Genomic DNA, 25,533 nt, shown 5'->3' on the forward strand with positions numbered 1-25,533 from the left:
CATGATTGAATGTCACATTGTCACAAGGATTTTCGAACCATGAAAATAAATGATGTTTATTTTAGTGTTTGTAATAATTATATTTGGGTTTACGAATGTTGGGTCTATAATATTAGTCCCTTGGGTTTAATATTATTCCCTTGGGTTCATAATACCTTGGGGTTTTAGTATTGATCCCTTGGGTTTATTATTCATTTGTGTTTATAATATCTATCCCTTAAGTTTATTATTCTCTTAGGTTTATAATATCAATCATGGTCAACCATGGTTGATTCTCGCATTCTGACAAGGATTGTCTCACCGCAAAATAAATGATTTTTATTTTAGTATTTGTAGTATTTATGACATAGGGTTACCCCTACTTTACCCACAGTGTGCATATAGACCTATGCATAAACCATTTCTACCCAAGAATTTATATGAATTTCTGGTCAAATATTCATTATAATTGAAGAATGGTTAAGGCCCCCTTAATTAGAACTCAGGCAGAAACATATTAATAGACTAGCCCAAAGTCTAAACCCTTTCAATGCTTTCTATCGGCGCTTTAATACACCCTCATAAACCTTTGTAAATCATATGGCCACACATATATCTCTTCCCACTCTTTAACATTGGTTATATATGATTAAGTCCTAAAAAGTTCCCATCGTGCCTTATTTCTGTTATAATGCTTTATAATAGAAATACACTAATAAACATATGTAGCATACCTTTTCCACCAATCCTTGGTCTTTTCACATTTACGGAGATTACCTTTATCGCAATTGCTCATCGTCGTTTACCATCGTCATACCACGTATATGCTTTTTTCACCCCTCCAACTCTGATATGTGACTATTGGAATTGTTTAACACCAGTTTTGCATTAAAAGACTCGTAAAAAATACATACCCTCATTCATCTATATCGTCGGGTCCGCCTCCACATTAAACCTTTCGTTGCGCTGCTCCTTTTCCAATATCTGATCTCTGAAATGCCCGACCTTTGATTACCGATCTGCCCTATCTCCGATCAACGCTTATCGCTATCGGCTATCGGCTATCACACCGTCTTTCAGCTCCAACCTTTTGCGATATGCGATTACATCTCAACTGTCGATCAGGCTTGCAATTCGATGGTTGACGATTAATCGCATGATCGCAATCACTTATTCCCTTTGGCCATTCGACAATACTTGAAGGGTTTCTGCCGATGCGATATTCCTCTGTCTCCTTTGCGATTTAATCTTGGCCATTGATCTATGAGATCTAATGGTTGTTGTGCACTGACACTTTACTCTTCCACTATTCTATTTACTTATGATTTTATGCTATTTCTTCAGTGTTTCTATGGTTCTGGGTTTCTTCAAGGTTTCGGCCTTTCTGCTGTTTTACTGCATGATTCCTCCTGAGCTTTGGCTTTGATCCCTCTAATGGATTCAACGATCCATTATGATCCTCCTCGTCATGTTCCTCTCTGTGTAATCATCGAACTCCACCTGCAACTCTCTGTTACACAGGATATGCTAATTCATTCATTCATCATTCAATATTCGATAACAAACTTATATAAATTGGAATTTGAATCTCTGTGCATATATACATCAACAAACAATTACATAATGAGACTCTTTGTCTCTCCTTGGCATGATCTGATAGTTATTAATAATGCTAAATACCCATAATAGTTATTAATGTGGTTGATATAAGCCTATCGGTGTATATCAACCACATTGGAAAATGTGGTTGTATATATGTTTCATATATGCCTATCGGCGTTTATCAATCACATTGGTAAATGTTGTTGTGCTAGTATATTGAATAATTCTTTATCTGCTGCCTTACTCAACAAACTCTCGGTTTCTGGATCCCACTCATCAACCAATTCCATCAGTTTCCATGTCTCAATGTATGCTTCTAAAGCTTCTTTCCCCGATGCAATGCAGGTGACAACGAGACAATTATTTTGTTCAATCAGACTGTTGTTAGCTTCCATGACCATGACGTTTATTTCATATAGGTAAATTAGCAATTGCCCCTAAAGGTACAAAGTACATCCAAAGGATAGAGGATTTAGGAAGATCATCTCACCACTAGTAGAGCCTTCTACCGAATGCATGCGCATAAGGTCTGCCAAAATCTCTGATACAAATGCCACGAGGTGAGTCATCCCACAACCTATGCATAAGCACAAACTGATACAAATGCCACGAGGCAATTCCAATGCTCACAACCTATGGATAAGCACAAACTGTTGACAGACCTTACCCCAGGGTGTGAGAAACCTACGGATAAGCACAAACTGTTGATATACCTTACCCCACGCATGTGACACCCATCTAGCTTTCCTTTCTCCACCACAAGGTGTTGTCAGGGTTGGATTTTTGCTAGGGCATGAGTCAATCCTTGTCGAGGTCCTACAGTCTTGCTAGGGCATGAGAGCAATCTTTGTCAAGGTCCTAGAGCCGAGTGACTCATTCCATAGAATGCAAAATGGATCCTCCTGCGCAATTCCACTAGTCTAGTCGACACTACTTCAAGGTTCTAGAATAGTATCCTAGAGCCAAAGGGGAGGTCTAGGATTTCTTTGATTTGGTCATTGGTGTTAAGGTTGTCATGTCCACATATGTTGGCTTTGATGATATCAAAGTCTCTGGGGGAGTTCAGAGCAGATATGGCTGTTGGATCTACTTAGAGCTTTGGGGTTCTTATGGATTTTGGATGTCCTCATGCCGCTTTTTTGGATAATTCACAATAATATTTGAGAATCATGCTCGGGAAGATTATAGGAGTGATTGTGGATTCATATGATAAGCTAATTCTTCATATTTGGTGTGTGAGAGTGCTTGCGGCCTTCCTTTTGTGGGCATTCTTAGAAATCTTTACTTTAACCAGGTCGGAGTTGCTCTCAGTGTGGTTGATAGTTTGCATGGTGGTAGTGAAATTGACATATTGCGATGTTTAGAGTGCCACGTGGTAACAAATGGTTTGATTGAGGGAGACAAAAATTAAAGGATCTTATTAGTTGGGATGAACAATGTCTACTTAGCTCAACCCCACAAAGAGACACATTAATTCATCGTGAAGTACATAACCCTATCATACTAGTGTGTTGTTTTCTTTAACTGAGTTAGTAAAATATATTATATCTAAGTTGAAATGGAGGCTCTGAGATTGAGATATTTCTCTTTCATTTTTTTGAATTGGGTAAAGTTTATTATAATTTTATTAATAAATAGGAAAAATTTCAATGGTTATTATTTATAATTTATCAATATCAATTAATTCACTAGCTAGATTAGGTGATTTGATATGTTTTTTAGTAAAAAATATGTACTCTTTCTCAAACAAGTAATTTTTTACTAATAGCAAATTTAATGGTGGTTTTTAAAGAGGGGAAAATTAGGTGATTGGGGAAAATTCTTACCAATCCTCTCAATAAAATGAGAAAAAAAGATTTATATCATAAATTTACATGTCCAGTTAGGAGCCTTAAACAAAATGACTTGACTGTTGTTGATGTCCCGTTTAGAGGTTTCCTAAAATTGCCTCTAACTTTAACCAAAAAGCCCACCTTTGACTAAAGCAAGGGTGGCATAAGAATGTCCAGTCTTGGCTAGACATTGTGGAATAAAGGAGGATATCATCTTGCAAAATTAGGATAATATTAAAAATATTATTATTTAGAATTTTAAGGAGAAATTGTGGGCAAATAAAGAGCTAGAGGGAACAAGGAAGCTTCTATATTATAAGTAGGTGATCAACCTTAATTTAGTTAACCAAAATTATCGCTCTCTTGGCTAGTGTTAAGAAAAAAATGAACATTCCAATTTTTCAACTAATTATCATGAGCTTCATAGTGAGACTTGGTGTTGATCAATTCCCAAAACACCATGAATAAAAAAGTTTGTTCTTAGCTAGTGTTAAGAAAAAAATGAACATTTTCAATTTTTCAACTAATTATCATGAGCTTCATAGTGAGACTTGGTGTTGGTCAATTCCCAAAACACTATGAATAAAAAAGTTTGTCAAATGTGCCATAATAGAAAAGTTGAAGATGAAAAACACTCTCTTAAATTGTCCATATTATACTCACATTTTATCTAATTTACAAAATATTTATCAAACCATCAACATTCTTGACTTTTAACTTAACAAAAATATAATTCTCTCACTTATTTTTAAACATATTAAAAAATTCTAACTAATTTTTTACCTTTTCTAAAATCAAATAAACCAAATACAAATAGACATTAGTAAAAATTAATCATCAACATCATAATTTTAAAAATATATATTTAATAAACATAATATAATATAATATAAATACAATATAAATAATAAATTAACGAAGGGTATTTTTAAGGACAATATAATCATTGAACATCGGATTTCATCAAAATGAAATTAACAACTAATCTAGAATCGTATTTAAACCAAATGAAATCAACCCTGAATCTATATAATTTTGTCGATATTGATATTATTTATTACGTATATGTGTATAATGTTTTTTTAAATTCCAAAGCCCATTGTAAATAAAAATTACAATATTTGTTTAGTAATGACATGGTGCGTGGAATCTTGTGTATTATTCTCTTATGTGTTTATATAATGTTTTTTAAATTAATACAATAAGGGACAGAGGAGGGACATGTTTGCAATAATCTGACAAGGATAAGCATAATGGCCTCAAATTGTAACCATTGTATACAGATGTATATATCTACTAAGAGAGTATTTTATAGAAAAATAACGATGGCCGTGGTAGGGAGCACCAGTGGTCAAACCTGATTAACAACAATGGATGCGTAGGATTTTAATGGATGGAATGAGTCATGCAAGCGAATTGCAGTCCTCTCGAATTCGCTTGCATGACTCATTCCATCAATCACCACAACCCACCTCTCGTCCACAATCGGTGGGCACGTTTGGCTGGTATTAATAATGTTTTACAGTTCCACAGATGATTAAATGATCCTATAATAGAGAAATTGGGAATGGGTCGATTTAAGTTGATCCTCCCCTCCCACCGATGGCTTCACGCCTGCCCAAAGACAGGCCCGGCGAATGAAAAATTGAAGTTTCAGAGGTCCAGGAAAAAGAACCTGCAACAACTGATAAGTTCTGCGTTTAGCCTTTGAATACCAAAATCTTCGATGTTGCTTACCCATCAAAAAATCAAGAATAGGTGAAATCGTGTGCCAACACAGAGCCCGTGGTTGTGTTAGACGTTGGATGTAGATGCTGGAGATTTTCTAGAAATTCACGCCGGCTCCACATTGAAGAAGAAAAACCAGTCTGGGTTAATTCTCCACTGCATGAATTCTCATTTTTCAGCTAATTCGCTTATGGCTAAACCAATTTGAAATGGCAAATAGTCGAGCAGTTTCGCCAATTTCAAATCATACGCCTTCGATGCCGGAGATCATCCAAAAATTTGCACCGGCTCGGCACAGAGAATAAGATAAACCAGTCGAGGTTGATAAGAGTCGTGCCTAGAGAAATGAAAACATTCAGGGCAATGGCATCCCAGATCATGGTAATAATATTTCAGTGCCACAGAAACTTTGAATACTCTATAGAAGAGCTTATTATTTCATTATTAAATATCATTATTTATAGATATATACCTAAGAGATGTTAAAATTATAATTTCCATTGCCGCGTTATATTCCATAAAATTGCCGGTGTTCATCGCACCGCTTTTCATGAGACGGTGGTATTTCTGGGAGGGGCAGCTATTACAATCAGTGGCGGACATGTGGATGAGCAGTTTTGCAAAACATGTTTTTTGCCAGAGCGTAAACTTCTGCAGAAAAGGACGCGTGATATGGTCTGTCAACAGTCCGATGAAACCAACAGTTGATACATGCCTGCACCATGACTTGACGTGAAGTGCAATTCTCGTTGACCACCATGACTTGACGTGAAGTGCAATTCTCGTTGACCGCCAGCTTTGTCAGAAAAGAAACATTAATGAAATTTAATGTGAATGGTAAATGTTGGTAAAATCTTTTAATTTTATTAGTTTTTTTAATTCAGGGGAAGTATGGGCATAGGATATAATATTGTTATGTTTTTTTTGTTATTCATATATGCAAGGGGAAGTACGCAGTAGCGTGAAGTTTTTTTTGTGTGTTTGTCCGTTCAAAAAACGAAAGGAATGCGCAGTAGCGCGAGAGCAATTTTTTTTGTTAAGAGAACGAATATGTAATGGTGTATGTAGTAGCATAAATGAATGAATTTTTTACACACACAGCAGTGTAAAGTTTTCAAGTTGAGACAAAGTAAATTTTAAAGAAGAGACAGTGAAGGTTTTGGAACTGCATTTGAAGCAGTCTTTGGTTGTAATCCCTCTGAGAAAGGAAGAAGTTTGTAACAACAATTTTTATTTAATACAAAGGTTTTGTTTATATGTGTAAACTCTGTGCTTCAGCAAACAAATTTTTAATTTCATGGGTTAAAACAAAGCATCTTTCCTTTGTATATTTGTTTTGGAATTAAACAGAAAATTCCCAACATGGTATCGGAGCCTATCCAGGCTCTTTGAAGGTGTTAAAGAAGCTGAAGGAAGGATTTCTTGCTGCAACAGCTTCTCCAACAGAGTGAAGACTCACTCAAAAAATCCAAGGTATTTCTCAAGTTAGTTTTTGTATTACTGTTGAAGATAGTCAGTGATTTTAAATACATAGTCAAGTATTTTCAAGCATAGTTAAGAGTGCAATAATCACTGGAGCCAACACTAGGATGGGTATTTGTAATACTTAGCTCCCATAATTTAATGGGAAAAACTATGACTATTGGGCAATAACTATGAAAGCTTTGCTTACTTCCCAAGACTTATGGGAATTTGTTGGGGAGGGTTTTGAAGAACTAGCAGATGAAAATGAGTGTAATAATTTAACTCAGACAGAGAAAGATCTCTTGAAGAGCAACAAGAAGAATAATTCTAAAGCCCTCTACTTTTTGTATCAAGCAGTGCATGAGAGTGTGTTTCCAAGGATAGCAGCAGCTAAGAGATACAAAGAAGCATGGTAAACTCTCAAGACAACCTATCAAGGCACAGAGAAAGTAAAGACAACAAAACTACAGTTGCTGAGGAGAGATTTTGAGAATATTTGTATGAAGAAGTTAGAAAATATTGACTCATTCTTCACACATGTGATTAGTCTAGTCACACAGATAAGGTCTCATGGAGAGATTCTCGAAGAAAGGAGGATTGTGAAGAAACTATTGAGGATTCTACCCTCAAGTTTCGATGTGATTTTCACCACCATAGAAGAGATAAAGGATCTCACAAACTTTTCAGTTGATGAACAACATGTATCACTGATAACACATGAGCCGAGATTGAGTAGAAATGAAAACTCATCTTTAGAGCATGCTTTTAAGACCCAGATGTGCTTTGGAAGAGGAAGAAGTCAAGGCAGAGGAAACAAGAGAGGAAGAGGCAGAAGCCAAAACAGATGTGGAAGAAACAGTGCAACAAATGCTCAAGGAAGAGGCAGCAATCCAAATCAGAACCAAGGCCGAGGCAACAGCCAACAAAGTGGACAACATCATGCTCAAGGACAAAGGTATGATAAATCCAATCTCCAATGTCACTATTGTAAAAAATATGGTCATTATGCAAATGAATGTAGGAAGAAGCAGCATGATATGAGTAATAGAACTAGTGCAAATTTCACTAGAGAAAATATCAGCCAAAATAATTTGTTTTTAGCTTGTAATATGGTTGAAGAAAATAGTGAAGATGTATGGTTTCTAGACTCCGGTTGCAGTAACCATATGACAGGAAACATAGCCCTGTTTTCTATGTTAGATCAAAGAGTGAAGTCACATGTCACACTAGGGACTGATAATAAAGTTTCTGCTATGGGAAAATGTGAAGTAAATGTCTTAACAAAGAAAGGTGAAAAAAAAACCATAGCAGATGTTTATTATGTTCCTGGAATGAAATGTAATCTCTTAAGTATTAGACAACTTGTTCAAAAGGATTACAATGTTTTCTTTGTGGATGATGTATGCACCATCATGGATAGAGCACCCAGCAAACAATGTATTGCTAAAGTAAAGATGACAAGGAACAGGATGTTCCCTCTCAGAATGAAGACAAATTTAAAAAATAAAGAACAAATAGCAGCAATGACACAAGAGGCTTTCCAAAGCAAACCAAAAGATGAAAATTGGTTGTGGCACTTGAGATTTGGACATCTCAACTTTGGAGGTCTTAACTTGTTGAATAGAAAAGGAATGGTAAGAGGATTACCATTGATAGAGAAACAAGACAGCCTTTGTGAAGGTTGTATCTTGGGGAAACAACACGGAGAAAGTTTTCCATCAGAGAAAAGCATAAGGACAAAAACACCCTTAAAGATTGTCCACTCAGATTTATGTGGATCGATGCAAACTCCATCACTAGCAGGCAGCCACTATATACTAACATTTATTGATGATTTTACTAGAAAAACTTGGGTTTATTTCCTGAAGAACAAAAGTGAAGTGTTTGAAATATTTTGCAATTTCAAGGCAGTTGTAGAAAACCAAAGCGAGCTACATATCAAAGTCCTAAGAACTGATAGAGGAGGTGAGTATATCTCCAAAGAATTTCTACGTTTTTCTAGAGAAAATGGAATTCATAAGCAGTTTACCACTAGGTACACTCCGTAGCAAAATGGAGTTGCCGAAAGGAAGAATAGGACAATCATGGATATGGCGAGGAGTATGTTAAAGGCAAAGCATTTACCAAATGATTATTGGGCTGAAGTTGTACATTGTGCAACGTACATTTTGAATAGATGCCCTATAAAAGTAGTCATGAACAGAGTGCTGGAAGAAGCATGGAGTGGAACAAAGCAAGGAGTCACCCACATGAAAGTTTTTGGATGTGTGCCTTATGCACACATTCCAGATCAACTAAGGAAGAAGTTGGATAGTAAAGGGGAGAAATGTATTTTCATTGGATATAGTGAGGAATCCAAAGCTTACAGGTTGTATAACCCAGCGACCAAGAAGTTTATTTTGAGTAGAGATGTTCAATTCATTGAGGAGGAAGCTTGGGATAGAAGCATAGAAAAAACAGTGAGTGTTAAAAACTCTTTGTCACATGATGAAGATGATGAGGAGATGGCTGAAACACATCCCCAAATAGCAACACCAACACAAGGACAGCAAAAGACACCCTTGAGGAGAAATGAAAGTGCTTCTCCAAGCACATCACAAGGAGGAAATTCAAGTGCTTCTTCAAGCACTAGTACACCAAATGAAAGAGGTAAGAAGTTCAGAAATTTAAGTGATATTTATGAACAAGAGGCAACAAATGAAGGTATGAACTCTTTGTTTGCTTTATATTGTCATGTTGATGACTCTGTTCATTTCGAGGAAGCAATTAAGGATAGAAAATGGATAGAAGCTATGGATGAGAAGATCAATGCCATAGAAAGAAACAAGACATGGGATTTAGTTGAACTACCAAAAGGAAAGGAAGTCATTGGAGTTAAATGGGTCTACAAGACCAAGAGTAAGGCTGAAGGCAAAATAGAAAGACACAAGGCAAGACTGGTTGTCAAAGGATATAAACAGCATTATGGGAGAGACTATGAGGAAAATTTTTCACCGTTTGCTAAAATGGAAACAATGAGAGCAGTGTGGTCCATAGCAGCGCAAAACAAGTGGAAAATTTACCAAATGGACGTGAAGTCAACAATTCTAAATGGAGTGTTAAAGGAAGAGGTCTACATTGAACAACCTCCAGGGTATGAAAAAAAAGGCCAAGGGCACAAAGTATGCAGATTAAATAAAGCTCTTTATGGGTTGAAGCAAGCACCAAGAGCGTGGTACAGTAGGATAGATTCCTATATACTGGAAAATGGATTTGAAAAGTGTGAGGGAGAACCCACCCAAAGAAAAGGATGGTAAATTACTATTTGTTGTGTTATATGTTGATGATGTTATTTTCACAGGTAATGATGACTATCTTATTGAAAATTTCAAAACAGTCATGAAAGAAGAATTTGAAATGACTGACATAGGTTTGCTGAGATACTTCTTAGGAATAGAAGTAGAACAAAATAGAAATGGGATTTTTATCTCACAAGGGAAATATGTTAATGAAGTGTTGGAAAGATTTAACATGCAAGAGAGAAAGGCAGCAAGCACTTCCATAGTTATGGGATTAAAACTCAGCAAAGATGACAACAACAAGGATTTTGATCCTAGTTTGTACAAGAGCATAGTTGGCAGCCTCATGTATTTGAATGCAACGAGGCCGGATGTAATGTATGTTGTTAGTTTAATTTCCAGATTCATGAAGAGGCCAAAAGAAGTACATTTGCAGGGAGAAAAAAGGCTTCTGAGGTATGTTAAAGGTACTAAAATGTTTGGAGTTTTATATACCATCTCAGAATGTTCATATTTAATTGGATACATTGATAGTGATTGGGCTGGAAGTGTAGATGATCAGAAAAGCACATCCGGTTATGTTTTTCACATGGGTTCAGGAGCCATTTCATGGGATTCTAAAAAACAACCTATTGTAGCATTGTCTACAGCAGAAGCAGAATATGTGGCAGCTACAGCAGCAGCGTGTCAAGCAATTTGGATGAGAATGATGTTAAGGAGCTTATGCCAAGAGCAAGTAAAAGCAACTATGATCTTTTGTGACAATAGCTTAGCTATTGCATTATCCAAGAATGTTGTGTTTCATAAGAGAACGAAACACATTGACACAAAGTTTCATTACATCAGGGAATTGGTAAACAATGGAGAAATTGTTTTACAACACTGCAGAACTCAGGAGCAGGTTGCAGACATTCTGACAAAACCATTGGGGAAGAAAAGTTTTAAATTTTTAAGGAAATGTTTGGGTATGACTGATAACCCAGTAGTTGAAATTAAAGGGGAGTGTTGAAATTATAATTTCCACTGCCACGTTATATTCCAGAAAACCGCCAGTGTTCATCGCACTGCTTTTCATGAGACGGTGGTATTTCTCGGAGGGGCAGCGATTACAATCAGCAGCGGACACGTGGATGAGCAGTTTTGCAAAATAGGTTTTTTCCCGGAGCGTAAACTTCAGCAGAAAAGGCCGCGCGATATGGTTTGTCAACCGTCTGATGAGATCAACGGTTGATACATGCCTGCACCATGACTTGACGTGAAGTGCAATTCTCGTTGACCGCCAGCTTTGTCAGAAAAGAAACATTAATGAAATTTAATGTGAATGGTAAACGTTGGTAAAAGCTTTTAATTTTATTAGTTTTTTAATTCACGGGAAGTATGGGCATAGGATATAGTATTGTTATGTTTTTTTTGTTATTCATTGCATATGCAAGGGGAAGCACGCAGTAGCGTGAAGTTTTTTTGTGTGGTTGTCCGTTGAGAAAACGAAAGGAATGCGCAGCAGTGCGAGAGCAATTTTTTTTTTAAGAGAACGAATATGTAATGGTGTATGCATCAGCGTAAATGAATGAAATTTTTACGCACACAGCAGTGTAAAGTTTTCCAGCTGAGACAGAGTAAATTTTAAATAAGAGACAGTGAAGGTTTTGGAACTGCATTTGAAGCAGTCTCTGGTTGTAATCCCTTTGAGAGAGAAAGAAGTTTGTAACAACAGTTTTTATTTAATACAAAGGTTTTGTTTATATATGTAAACTTTGTTCTTCCGCAAACAAATTTTAATTTCTTGGGTTGAAACAGAGCATCTTTCCTCTGTATATTTGTTTTGGAATTAAACAGAAAATTCCCAACAAGAGAATCAATAATGATCTCCGCGGCTTTGAACTGATGTTTTATCTATCCTGGCAGACTCGCATTAAATGTGTCCACTCACATTAAATTTGATCATGTGGGAATAGTGAGGGGCGTTGTTTGCCGCAGTCGTGATTAATGTTCTCACACCTCCCTTTAATCACGACGACCTAAACTTTAACTTGCTTGCTGGTCTAAGTTTTAGTGAGGCTCACAACAAAACATTTCATTTTTTCCTTTTCGCTAAATGGTCCATGCTTATTCATTTGTTGGTGCAGTTTCATCTTCACCTTTTTCGCTTTCCTTATGAGCTCTTCCAATTGCTCTTTGCTTATGTATTTAACATTAGCAACCTCTTCCCAATTGGGATGCAAGGCAAGATCCTAGATAAGGTAATATAATTCATTCTCTTCCCACTTTCTACGAGGAGCCACCAAAACGCACTCATATTCGAACATGAGAACAACATCCTTGGTACTATCCTCCACTGTTGTAGTCATCTTAGAAGCAGATCCAATCACATTACTAGCAATTGGGTTCAGGGACAATCAAGTTTTGCTCTCATGTGGAATGGACTCCAACTCTTGATATTTATGATCATCAATAAAATCATTCTGTTGATCTAATAATTCTTGTGATTCAAAAATAATAACTGAATAAAAAATATTACCAGGCCCAAAAATAATTCCAAATAGACTCTCTAAAAATGAATCATCAAAAATATCAGTGTACTCCAATTAGATAGGTGACCTTCTACCGGGCTCTCCACATAGGGTGGCTGCCACAGCTTTATACAAACAATCTTTAACCCTTATCCTCTCCACAACTTTACACAAACAATATTTAACCTTTATCTTTTCCTCTCTGGATTGAGTACTGAAAAAATCGACTTCAAGTTCGACATAGGCACACAGAAGTTTCCACTCACTCTGAAATGGGGCACTAATTCTCACTCTGCTGCACACGCACCAGTCACAGGTTGCAGCTCCATGCTCAGCCAATCAGCTCCCATGATGAGCTCTCCAACTCCTCCAGGCTCAACACACAATCTACACCGACGCCTCCACGGTGGGATTCTCTACTCACACCCCAGGCAGGTATGTGTGCTTAACTCACTACCAAATAGAACTACGCAATTTGTTTTCCTTTGCCACAACTGGGGCTTCACTCAGTAGGCCACACTCATCCACAGAACATCCATCTGTGGTAGCTTCTCGATGTGCGCTCCTCAACAATTTTCACACTACACACCACTGAGCTCAGACTGCATTGTCCATCAAACCGTGCTCTCCTTTGGCCACTCCCATCGAAACCAAATTCTTATGAATGGAAGTAAACAACACATTCAAATCATGGCTCTCATCAGCAAAGAGCCAACAAGGCTTATGGACAGCAGGCGCAACACAACAACACGACAAAGCCTCACAGATCTCGACCCTCTGGTTCATGATGGCAGCTGCAACAAGATAAAACCACACTCCAAACACTCTTACGACTACAATGAACATCAACAGCTCCACCGAGCTTATCACAACTAGATCTCAACACAACCTTTGCTTGTTGCATCTCAAGGCGGCTCCTCGATGCCTCTTCCAATTTCTTCACGCACACAACAATGTCTTCAAACAACTCTCATCACATATGCAGCAGCACCTAGGCAACGATCCATCCTTGTTTTCTTTTTCAGGCTTCACGGTCTCATGGACAGGTTCAAGTTAGCCTCCTCCAAGTGCAGGGCTCTCTAATTCACCGAAATTTGTTTACATCGGCTGCTCTTCACCAATTCAACTCGACTTTCCTTTGCCCTTCACAGAGATACCACACTTAGAGTCATAGCTCAACTCAACTACAATAGGCTCGCAACTACTCAAAATTCACAACAACGAGATCACGCTCCACCACACAAGGCGGCCTCTCCCACAACTCACCTGAGCTCTGATAGCATAACGAAAACATTGAATAATCTAGGGAAGAGCTTATTATTTCATTACTAAATATTATTTTTTATAGATACATAAGTAGGAGAATCAATAATGATCTCCACTTCCTTGAATTGATGTCTTATCTACTCTTGCAGACTCACATTAAATGTGTCGACTTACATTAAACTTGATGATGTGGGACTCACATTAAACTTGATGACGTGGGAACAATGAACAACGTCGTTGCAATCATGATTAATGTTCTAACCGCTCTTCTTGGAAGAATTCTCATTTTTCTAGCATTGCAACTAATTCGCCTACGCCTAAACCAATTTCAAATAGTTCTTCCCTGATGAATTCTCGTTTGTCTAGCATTGCAGCTAATTTGCCTATGCCTAAACCAATTTCAAATGGTAAAAAGTCCAGTGGTTCCATGCATTTCAAATCATATTCCTTGGATGCTGGAGATCATTTAGAAATTCACACTCGCTCCACACAGATGAAGAAAAAATCAGTCTGGGTTAATAAAAGTCGTTCCTTTAGAAATCAAAACACGATGTGCAATGGAATTTCAAATCATGGTAATAATAATCACATTGCTTCAATCTAGAGACTTTGTGTAACTCCCATGAGATGCAGGCAGGTTTGGGTGAAGGCGCACGGTGAGAAAGTGAAGGCGAGCCAAAACGGGACAGTCAACGAATGGGGGAAAACACGAAATAAAACGAAGAGTTGTGGAGGTGTTTGGCTATATAGGCCATGGGCGGTCCGAGTGGGTTGACAGGCAGGCAGGCCAAACAATGACACGTGAAGGTTGGGTCGGGTGATGGGTGAGCCGACCCATTCAAAAATATAAAAATAAGGTTAAAGTGGAGATGTATGGAGGTCGGGCGAACATGAAGACGCATCGGTTCATGAAAAAGGGTGAGACATATATATGGAGTGGTTTGGTGTGGAGCTAAATCATCAATCAATCAACTAAGCAATCAAACACAGAAGTGGAAGTGTGTGGGTTTGAGGTCTAAAATAAAGGCATAGTGCAGGTGGTTAGGCCGAAGCACTCACGCTGAAACAAAGGTGCAAGCTGAGGTGTAGGTCGAGGGCGCCGCTGGGCGAGGCAGGGCACACGGGATTTCTGAACGGGTCATTCAGGAAGTCATTCGGAGGGCTGAACGAATGGTCGTGGAGGTTGAACGAATGTGCAGGAAATCATTCAGAAGTTGTTCAGAAGGCTGAATCAATGGTCATGCAGGGCTAAATGAACATGCATGAAATCGTTCAAAGGTCGTTCGAACGTCTTTCAGAGAATCATTCAAAGGTCATTCGAAGGATCGTTCGAAGGTCGTTCGAAGGTTGTTCGAAGAATCACTTGAAAGGTCGTTCGAGGGCATGCGAGGGCGTGGTAGGGCACCCGACTGAATGACTCGAGTTGGTGAATGGGAGTTCGTGCGAAGCCTTGAATGAGTGTGAATGGTGAACAACTCACTGATGGAGACTTGGCGAGTTGGGTGTTTGGTGGAGAGTGCCCGCCGATGGGCGAGTTAGGTGTTCGATGGGCGCGTCCGACAAGTTAGACGAGCTGAAGAAAACGCGTTCGGGTGAACATGTGGAGGCAAATGACGAGTTGGGCAAGAGTTGTTGGGGCGACCGTGTGGGCGCATTGACGAGCTGGCTGAACGCGTTGTGCTGGTGAATGTAAAAAATATTCTAAGTGTAAATCTGGGGTTTCCTCACGATTGAACTTGTATATGTTATAATATATTGTGGGCAAGCTCATTACAGGGAGTTGCCCCTCTCATCTATATTGTTGTGCATTTCATGTTAATACTGATGAATGTTTAACCGTTGTGTTATGATGAATGAAAGTACTTGGTAAAGTGAAAAAAATAAACTAAGTATAGAAGTAAGGCGTAGTCCATGACCGTGAGTATTGGTGAAAAGAAAAGGGTCGGTGGTGCCACACCTCCTATAATGTGGTTGGAAGAATGCCACCAGTGTAGGGGTGTGACAGTTGGTATCAGAGCTGATGGTGAATGAGATGCAGGATTTGCAAAGACGCTGATCCCACTACACTTCATGACAGGTTTAGCAGAGGTGAAGCATCGTGCTTGGGTAAAGCTGAGCAGCAGGACATGGCAGGTTTGGAAGAATGTGAAGGGAGGCTCTTGCTAACCTTATACAGGTTGAAGCGGATGAAGGAAGAGAACCATGGATTCAAGATGAACTTGAAGTCTTGGAAATGAATGTTGAAGACGAACTTCTTGGACTTGGTTGGACAATGGAGCAGGTTGCAGTTGCAGATTGCAATGACAAAGAAGAGGAAGCCATGATATTTAAGGATGTTGCAGATATGACAACGATGGAGGAGGAACTTGAAATTGTTCAAGTTGAACCATGATCATGTAGTTTGCAGACATTGGTGGATGAGGAAACTCACATAGAGGGGCCTCATGAGGAAGTAAGTACTATTGATACTTGTGTTTGAGTGAAACTTTTGGAAGATGAACCATATGCACGGAAGAGAAAAATTAGTTTACTGATGCAAGGGAGGATCTTACCGTGGATGTCTATAAAGAGACCGTGTATGGAGAAGCAAGGGTCATTTACTATTACAGGGCTTGTTGGGTTTGTTTGTGACCTTATGGCAGACGGTACAAAGGCCTATGACAAGGGAGGAACATGATGATCATTATGGAGGAATGGGTCATGCTAGCCACATGGCGAATTGGCTAAGTGCTCAACATGACTCATGGACGGATTGGAGGAGGGCACACACTTGAGTATGATGATACTTGGGTGGACTTCTCATGGCCGAGACCAAGAGGAAGTCTTGGTGAAACTTTTAGTGGGGGAGCCATGGTGGAAGAGGCTCATGTGACGATGATATATGGTTGAGTGACCGAGTTCACTAGACTGATTTGCAGACTTGGGTGAGGATGACCAATTTTTGTGATGGGTCTACCTAGTTAGACAACATGGGAAACTTGAGTCATGGACTTCAGGTTGGAGATATGAAGCATGGCAGTCTTATGTAGGGAGATTATGCAGGAGCACTTGTAAAGGTATCACATGGGGAGTAAGGTAGGGATGTTTTGTAGGTATATTTGGTGGTGTGACATGGGGATGTTTGACTTTATAAGCTGATGGAGATGTTGTGCACTTAGGTACAACAAGGCCATGGACTTTGTTGGATTTGTGAGTAGAATATGGAGCATTCCTACTACATGGAGAGCTGAGTCATCTTGCAGAGACCTTTGGGCCAAGACATGTATGCTTGCTAGGGTGTTGGTTGGAGATGACTCATGGAGCTCATGATGACATGAGGTTGTGACTTTTGGGGACTTCATATTATGGTGGACTTAGAGGATTTGATGCATTGAGGAGTTGAGGTCAGGGACTTTGATGTAGGATGGGTTGCATACTTTTGAGTACATGTATGGGTATGCTTGAAAGAGTGACTTGATGAGGAGGATCGATTTGAGACACTTTGGAGTGATGGAGTTACAACGATGATGATGCCTTGGTGGCAACACTTGGGCATGGGATGAGCCGAGACTTAACAACTTTTTACACATGGATGGATGAGACAGGTGTATACTTGTTTCTTTGGCAGACTTGAGGGATGACACATTGCATATATGATGGAGGTTGCTTCATGAATCTGGATGTGGCACATCGAGAGTCGGGTTTGATGAGAGGATCTCTTCATATTGAGGAGATGAAGTTTACACATATGGATGATGATGTTGGATATATGTGACTGATTTCATGCAGCAAATTGATACAAAACATCATGGACAACATGTTGCAGTTAAGATGAAGACTACTTCATGGACCTAGACATGGCTTATATGGAAAGGGATTCTTGAATAAGTTGATGTTGTGACATGAGTCTAAGAAACGATTGATGATGGCATGAGGATGTTCATTCTCATGGTTTGAGCGTGATAGTTTGATTGATCACCTGACTAGTTCGAGTCATGAGGGCTAGCAGTGTACAGAGATGTGTTAGCATTATGTTGGAGTATCATGGCAGCAGTTCACACGATGACGATACATGATGAGGTTGACATGATATGTTGCAGTAAGCATGTAGCTTGAGTTGGAGGGGCCAGCCTTACATGATGGGAGCAGCATGTGGAGATTGCGATGGATGTGGTTGATGATCATGGATTGAGGAGACTTTCCAATGTATGACATACCGATGGGTTATATGCCTTAGTATGGGTATCTTGGTGACAGATAGTTGCTAGGATGAGAGATTGTCGAGTATGACAATGAATTCAAGTGGGGGAGAATGTAATGCCCACGAGCTGGAGGTAGGTTTGGGCGAGGGTGCACGGAGAGAAAGTGTCGGCGAGCCAAAACGGGATAGTTAGCGAATGGAGGAAAATGTGAAATAAAATGAAGAGTTGTGGCGGTGTTTGGTTATATAGGCCGCGAGCGGTCTCAGCGGGTCAACGAGTAGGCAGGCCAAATAATGACACACGAAGGTTGGGTCAGCTGACGGGCGAGCTGACCCATTCAAAAATATAAAACAAAGGTTAAAGTGGAGATGTATGGAGGTCAGCCGAACATGAAGACACATCAGTTCATGGAAAGGGGCGAGCCATATATATTGAGTGGTTTGGCGTGGAGCTAAATCATTAATCGATCAACCAAGAAATCAAACGCAGAAGTGGAAGTGCGTGGGTTTGAGGTCTGAAATAAAGGCGTAGTGCAGGCGGTTAGGCTGAAGAACTCACACCGAAACAAAGGTGCGAGATGAGGTGCAGGTCGAGGGCGTAGTAGGGCGAGCCAGGGCGCATAGGCAGACACACACGTGATTTCTGAACGGGTCGTTCAAGAAGTCGTTCGGAGGGATGAACGAATGGTCGTGCAGAGCTGAACGAACGGTCATGCAGGGCTGAACGAATGTAAAGGAAATCGTTCGGAAGTCGTTCGGAAGGCTGAACGAATGTTCCTGCAGGGCTAAACAAATGTTCGTGCAGGAAATCATTCAGAGGTCGTTTTGAGGTCATTCAGAGAATCGTTCAAAGGTCGTTCGAAGGATCGTTCAGAGGTCGTTTAGAGGTCATTCAAAGAATCGTTCGGAAGTTCGTTCGAGGGCGTGCGAGTGTGTGGTAGGGTGCCCGCCCAAATGACACGAGTTGGTGAACGGGAGTTCGTGCGAAGTCTTGAACGGGTGTGCATGGTGAACGACTCGCTTGTGGAGACTTAGCGAGTTGGGCATTCGATGGAGAGCACCCATCAGTGGGTGAGTTAGGTGTTCGGTGGGAGCATCCGACGAGTTAAACGCGGTGAACGAAATGTGTTTGGGTGAATGTGTGGAGGCAAATGAGGAGTTGGGCAAGAGTCATTCGGGTGACCGTGTGGGCACACCGATGAGCTGGCTGAACGCGTTTTGCTGGTGAATGTAAAAAATATTCTAAGTGTAAATCTAGGGTTTCCTCAGGATTGAACTTGTATATGTTATAATATATTGTGGGCAAGCTCTTTACAGGGAGTTGCCCCTCCCATCTATATTGTTGTGCATTTCACGTTAATACTAATGAATGTTTAACCATTGTGTTATAATGAATGGAAGTACTTGGTAAAGTGAAAAAAATAAACTAAGTATAGAAGTAAGGTGTAGTCCATGACCATGAGTATTGGTGAAAAGAAAAGGGTCGGTGGTGCCGCACCTCCTATAGTGCGGTTGGAAGAGTACCACTAGTGTAGGGGCGTGACACGTTGCCACTCGTTGCCTCTTTGTTATTCACTTCTTAACGACATGGTCACCTTACATCCTATTCACCTTCCTTAACTAATTTTTCACCTTGTATGCTTACTACTAATACTTTAAGTTGGTTTATTATGGAATTATCACTTACATGCTTGGTTGTACCAAGTGAAAATTATTGAGACAGGAACAAAATCAATATTGAAAAGTTGATACACTTTCAATTACATACAGGAAATGACACATTGATAAAGACATCGGAAAAAGTAAGGAAATCAATATTTTTAATCAAATATTATCTTTAAAAAAATAAGTCAAGTTAAAGATAAATTAAATATAGGAAAATTGAAGTAATGCAAAGCATAGAATATGCTTTATTTAAAAATTATATTCTCCAATATATTTTAGGACCATCAAGTGAATATCAACCATTTTTTGTAAAATGTTTGCTAATTTGGGCATTAATTTTGTTATAATAAGGTCTACACCAAGTTGTAGTGAAAAACAAGAAATGATTTTCTCTATTAAAAATAATTGAATACAACAAATTCTTGACTAGATCATGAACAATTCCCAAGACTAAGGTAATTTGACCAAAATCTAGATACATGAAGTTTCTTTAATTGAAATTATTAGCAAAGCTTGCTTCAATAGAGAAAACAAACTTATTATAGACAAATGAAATAATTTTATATTTGATTTCTCTCATAAATAGTAGCTCATTAGAAACATTTTTCTTCAATCCATAACTTAGAGCTATTAGAACTCCCACCTTCAACTTCCATCCATAACTTAGAGCTATTAGAACTCAACCTACCTTGGCCTAGTGAGTCATGGTTTCCATATTGCATTGACTCATAAGTAATAGGATACCCTAACCAAAGGTACCCATCTTACCTACTAGCTTGAGTTAAGGTCATAGCTCGGAGGGAGTCATGGTATCTCACCTAGATGGAAATTTTTGTGAAACTCATCCTTTACATTTAAACAAAATCTTAAAATTTTCCACTCAAACCCTTGGCATCTTCAATTATCTGCAATGTGTAGATTTACCTCAACTTATTTTCCCAAGAAATCTCTTCTAGTTTTATCACCATCACCCCAACATTAGTGTAGATAAAATTTCCACTTAGACCTTTGCTCGATTCTAGAGCTACCATCACCTTGCCTAACATCTCTTCCTTCCTCGGCCTATTATCTTATAGTAGTTGATTTAGGAAGTTGGCATGTCTATCTTGATAGAACCTAGCCCACGCGAGTAATGTAAAATACATCCCACCTATTATTGTCATGGACACCCTTAATACCATTGGCATATGTGGACAACCCTAATTTATCATGAGGCCCTCGAACCCATCTATGACACCACCCTTGTGATGGTCCACTAGCCTCACAGGATCTTTGACATTGGGTTATCCAACTGTGAAAATGATGTGTTCAGGGTGTGACAGGATGAACCAAATCCTATTTGATATGTGCTGAGATGACCCAAAGGATCACGGGCTTTCAGTGACTAGGTTAACCATACAATTATGTAGATATTGGAGCTGAGGGAGCCCCAGTATGGTATGATGTAGAGATAGAGGATCCACTATGGTTGACGACCCTCGGGTAATATATAATTATATATTAAAAAAATATTTATATATATTTTTTATCTTTTTCCTAACAATGTTAAATATTGAAAAAATTGGCATATTAAAATGATAAAGTGAATGTGTTAGATCATTATGACCTAGATAGAGAAAAACATGTGATTACATGGTTTCTATGACAAAAAGTAAAAAGAGTTAGTTTGAGTGAAAAGTTCATAAGTCAAAAGCTATAGGTATGTCAATCAAATATAATATATTTAATCTAAATGGAAGGGGAAGTCATAGATTCTTAATTTGGGTACATATATTGCAAATCACTTTCACTTAGGGTCAATTACTTATTTTCGTGCATTATTTTCAACTTTTGCCTTATATTTCCAACGTATGCATGTTATCACTCTTATTATGTACAATCATAAATTCATTCTTAACATAAATTAAGAAAAAAAATTATAATCTCATTTTAACATTAGCATTTTTTTACATTTCAAAAGTGGTCAATATATCAATGATTTAGATTTTTTTTCCAAATTACACTGAAAGAAAATAGTTTAAAATTATCTAGATATTAATTATATGCATTTATAAATATTTATTATTATTTATTTTGTATGTATTTCATCTAAATCATATCTTGAAACTAGGAAAAATAGACAAAAATACACAAAATACAAAAAGTAAAGTTATATTTTTTTATCATTTATCTTAAAAATATATTGTATTCAATTTATAATCTATAATTACATTATTGACATTATACACATGCTTCTTTCTAACCTATCTTTTTACATCATAATTAAAAACTAATAATTTAATTATGATAGTTTCAATTCCCAAAAATATATACAAGGCAACAAAAACAACTTATTAAAACAATAATAATAAAAATAGTTGCAAAAATTTCTATTTTTTTTAATGATTTTATTAGAATATGCGAATATTAATTAAAAAATTTAAAAAAATGCAATTTATTTAATTAGAAGCCATTAATAAATACATATTTTACTTGATTGAAAAAAGAACTCTTAACATTAAAATTAAATATCTAATTTTATTTAGTTTATAACCTATCAATTTTATTGGGTTTATAACATATCAATTGAACTAGATCATCCATCATTCATCCACATTTTTTAATTGTTGATTCTTTAATAGGAGTTTTGTTTCTAGGTATCAGTTGTACTAACATGTACAACCACATAGCCTTATTGCTTCTTTCCTCACACTCCTTATCATATTGTTCATATGCAAAGTTTCTTACACAAGATACTCATATTGTTCATATGCAAAGTTTCTTACACAAGATACTATCAATCCGTGTGTTAGTTTTTAGGGTGTTACAATTGCTTAATTGTTTCTTTGGGTTTTTAGTTTTGAAATATGGTCTTTTTAACTATTTTATTTTTTATTTTATTTTATTATATTATAGAACATTTATGAAAAGTTCTAGTTCTACCGCTATCTAAGCTCACCTATTTATTATGCGGTAGGTTCAGTTGAATGACGCAGGAGCATCAAACTCATATTTGTGATAACTATATATAGATGTATAAATTGTTCTAACAAGGCATCATCATCATAATCATAGATACTTAGTGCAATACTTATATGCTCTCCAAAATAGTGAAAGCTCACCTATTTATCATGCGGCAGGTTTAGTTGAATGATGCAGGAGCATCAACCTCATATTTTGTCTAGACCAGAGGGCTCATGAAATTCTGTACGGGCAAGGAATTTACTTGGTAGGTAAATTGTTGTAAAATGGAAATGTAAATTAGCCATATGTCTTTTTATAATTAGGTTAGTGACTAGCCAAGCTGGCCTTGGTTAATGTAATAACAGTAAGAATAGGAATGTGACAGTTTTTAGGCTGTTGGACAGACGTCACATTTTTATTGTTTTCGTTGAGATATTTTCCAAGTGAGTGTTTTAGATATGTAAGCATGTATAATAATGTAGGTAGGCGTCTAGAAATTTGGGATTGTTTTCGTTGAGATATTTTCCCAGCGAGTGTTTATATATGTAAGCATGTAGGTAGGCCTCTAGAAATTTGGGATTTCCCGAGGTAAAATACCTGTAGACGGAGAAGCTCCCGAGGTACATTAAGAGTGATTCAGACAGGGACCCGTAATTATTTATGTACATATCGTCTGGTTAATGAAGGATAGTGAATTTGGAATTTCCTTTGTGCATCTGTCTATTATTCTTTTGCTTGGACTCTTATGCTTGGACTATTTGTGGAATTAATTTTGTTTGTTTTAATTCGCACAAGAAAATTATTGATTTGTCTTAGTTAATAGAGTAATTAAAAGTATTATCTATATATATATATAATTGAAAGTTAAAAAAATCTATGTAATTTGTTAAATTCTTAATATAAAATTAATAATTGGAATTTCAAATTATTAATAACAAATAAATAATTGAGTTATAAATACAATATTTCAAAAAAAAAAAGAGCTTATTATTAAAATATTTTAAGTTGTCTTACTATTTTACATTTTGCCTCTTTTAGGTATGTTTTTCAATCATTTGAAATCTAGCAAAAATTTGTTGGAATTGTAAGTTTAAATTGTGTAGTCTACACACTCTAAGTGTTGAAGGAGATTTTCAAGGGGTTCAGTCCATTTATATATTAAAAAAAATAGTGTAAACAATGAAAAATCTTATAATTTACTCTAAAAGAAATCCACACCTCAAGAGATTTAATCCCTCACGTCCTTTGATAAATCCATGGTTAAAATGAATTTACACATGTGAATTATGAAACTACTTGATTTTACTATGGGGAATATGTTAACTATTCTCTATATTTCCTATCAAATCTATGAAAAACAATGATATTTAAATATATGCACATATTATGCTTATTTAAAGAAATAAACCTCTCTCTCTCTCTCTCTCTCTCTCTCTCTCTCTCTCTCTCTCTATATATATATATATATATATATATATATATATATATATATATATATATATAACTTTTCTAATTAAAAGGGTAATAAATAATAGTAATAATAATTATTTAATTTTAAACTCATAATCAAGCTAGTAGCGTGAATCCTCATTGGGCATGCTTAAAAATTGATGATGTCTAAAAATTGAGGTTGTCTTAGCTCTAAGTGGAATATGGTTGTTCCTATAATGCTTGCATTATAGGGATGGGTCTTAAGGCCTTGCTAGTGTGTATGGCATGAAAATAAGGGCCCTAGCTCCTAGGTGAATCTTCTAGGAACCAAAAGACATGAGAAAGATCTCAAACCACACAACATCCCTTGTTTAGGATATCATCATTCTTAAAGAGAGATATGGAAGAAGTTGATTATGAGACGATGGTCAAGGAAGAAGTTGAGGTATTTTCACCATAACTTAAGTTGTTTGAGCTAATGGGCCATGATCAAGGCCATGACCATAACATAGACACTTAAAGTGGATCTTTGCCATACAATATTGATATAGACATGAATAGAAGATTTTTTCACATTGGGGACATGGGTATTGGGGCCTTAACCAAAATTAAGGGAAGACAGTAAGGGATTTATACCATAAATGAATATCTAAGGCTCATTGGAAATGAACATGACCTAAAATCATAATGTAGAACCTTTATAAGCGATATTAACCTCATACTGGAATCTAGGTAACATTATGAAGTCTTGTATCCTAAGATGGATGTTTCCGTGCATTGGTCAAGGTCAACGGAAGAACGTATGACACTTGGGCCCTCAATGAAGGTTTAAAGGATTAAGGGCCATTGACAATGCTATAAACCATATAACATTTATTGTAGGGTTGAAGGTGGGGCATAAGGCCTGTATTAGAGGAATCAACAGTAGTAAATAGATGGTTGTGCCCAATATATGATAAAAAATTTGACAATTAAAGCATGTATTGAACAAGTTGATATAGTAGATGGATTAATGTTAAGCTTAGAGTGATAATTCATGAAAACTAGGGGAGACAATGTGGGGGGAAAAGGCTCGATGATTAGAACCCGAGTTATCAATCCCCTCTTTTCCGTGTTGCCTTTCCCCATTTCCATGAACGGTTTGTTAGATCTCATGACTCATTGTCTCGGTGTTGCTCCATTCTATTTTTTTTTGTTCCCTTTTCAGGGTTTTTGGCGGTGTTTCTTGATTGTCAAATTCACCACTTGTTGCCTTCCATCATTGTCAGTTAGTTCACTCCTCTCTCAATTAGGGCCATGGCTTATTTTTGTTTCCTTTGTTGTCCTTCTATTGTTCGAGCTTTGACATTCTTTTGGGGTATTGGTGGGTTTCTACACACCATTCTCTATTGTGGCATATTTGTAGGACATCTCATTGTCGACGATCATTAATCCATCTTTGTCGCCTATTCTAGTGGTTTTTTCTTTGTTGCAAGATTCAGTGCTACTGCAACGTTAATGTTATTGTTTTTGGGGTTTGTCACCATGCTCATGTAATTTTTTGTTGGCCAATTTTGGGCCCATGTGTGGACTCTCTTGGTCGTTTTTTCATTTTTTAGAATGTTCTTAGTTTGCATGTATTTGGGGATTTTGGTCCTATAGTTTATGTGTAGAAA

General features: G+C 37.4%; 1 pseudogene; it reads left to right on the forward strand.

Moving 5' to 3' along the window:
* The first annotated feature begins 15,205 nt into the window (after positions 1-15,205).
* The window catches only part of LOC149145024 (dnaJ protein homolog pseudogene), a 55,346-nt pseudogene continuing 45,018 nt past the window's right edge, over positions 15,206-25,533 (forward strand).

This window comes from Pinus tabuliformis, chromosome X (genome assembly GCF_031772625.1).
Source record: "Pinus tabuliformis cultivar Carrire ecotype Pingquan chromosome X, CPIR1, whole genome shotgun sequence".
NCBI classification, from domain to species: domain Eukaryota; kingdom Viridiplantae; phylum Streptophyta; class Pinopsida; order Pinales; family Pinaceae; genus Pinus; species Pinus tabuliformis.